Source organism: Mus pahari, chromosome 23 (assembly GCF_900095145.1).
Source record: "Mus pahari chromosome 23, PAHARI_EIJ_v1.1, whole genome shotgun sequence".
In the NCBI taxonomy this organism is placed as follows: domain Eukaryota; kingdom Metazoa; phylum Chordata; class Mammalia; order Rodentia; family Muridae; genus Mus; species Mus pahari.
The window spans coordinates 3,859,874-3,861,374 of NC_034612.1; positions in this window are offsets into that span (position 1 = coordinate 3,859,874).

A 1,501-nucleotide genomic window follows, 5' to 3' on the forward strand; every position below is an offset into this window, starting at 1 on the left:
AAAAAAAAAAAAAAAAGCAGGCTAAGCAAGGCATGGCCTCTGCATCAGCTCCTTCCTCCATGTTCCTGCCCTGCTTGAGCTCCTGCCCTGACTTCTTTTAGTGATGGGCTATTGTGCCCTCCCCCAGCCCTGAGCAGGCTAATAAGACCTTAATTGCCAGTCAGGCTTCCACCGACCCAGGTGGAAGTCTCCTGCCTTGCCCACCTGCAGAAGCAGGCTGCCCGCTGAGCCGCTCAGCTTGTTGTGCAACAGATTCCAGCTGAAACAAAACCACAGAACTCAGCCAAAACAAAGGATGGGTCTTTGGGTTTCCCCTATTTAAACTGCAGTGCTAAAAATTAAACTTTGAGCCCTGATCAGAAATCTTTTGTCTTGGCTTCATTCTTCTCTCGCTGGCCCTTCCTATTTCATTCCCAGCCTCCCTTTCAGGTACCCAGTTCTCCTTGGCCACTGGACAGCTACAGGCTATGATGTGGAAGTGCAAGCCAAATAAACCTTTCCTCTCCAAGTTGCTTATGGTCCTGGTGTTTCATCCCAGCCATAGTGACCCCGACTAAGACAGGTGGATCTGGAATTTTCCCATATCTCCCCATTCCATGGCAAGGGTCAGTTCTAAGGCTCTTGGTTTCACCTCTGCCTACACCCCTGCCACTGGGCCCTACACAGCATGCTGTCTGTGGGGCTAAAATCCTTGGCCATGCTACCTCATCCTGCCACAGGACCCCTCCCCAAACAAGCTCCACCCCTTCTTACTTCTTCCTTCAGCTGAATGATTCCTGTGCTAGTTAGACATCACCTCACCAGAGTCTTCCCAGAGCCCTGTCCCCCAACTACACACACACACACACACACACACACACACACACACACAGAGTCAGGCTGCACGCCATGCCATTACTTCTGTACATAATCACCCCGTACCTTAGGCATTCAGCCAGGAATATTCCTATGAAAGGGCTCAGGGAGCAGGCTGGGATTGGGCTGAGGTAGGGGTGGGAGAGTGCCAAATATTTAAAGACGTATCCTCACTAATTAGTGACAGATATTATTATGATTTGTTATTATTTTCGTGTGTGTGTGTGTGTGTGTGTGTGTGTGTGTGATGGCATGCACATGTAGATGATCATGGAGGCCAGAAGAGGGCGACACACCAACAGGCAGGAGCTCTTCTCCTCTGCAGGAACAGCAAGCAAAGGTAGCCAATCCTAAAATGCTATCTCTCTGGCCCTGAGATAGCATTTTAGCAAAGCAACACTAGTATATAAACCTGCACGGACCCAAACATCAAAACATAACCAGACAGAATCAACACCAAGTTTGTGATTTTTTTTTCTCTTTCTCTCACCCCAGGCTCAGCAAGGTGTGATTTGATTCTGTTTTGATTTGAAAGTTTGAATCTGCTGGGCCGTGGTGGCGCACGCCTTTAATCCCAGCACTTGGGAGGCAGAGGCAGGTGGATTTCTGAGTTCGAGGCCAGCCTGGTCTACAGAGTGAGTTCCAG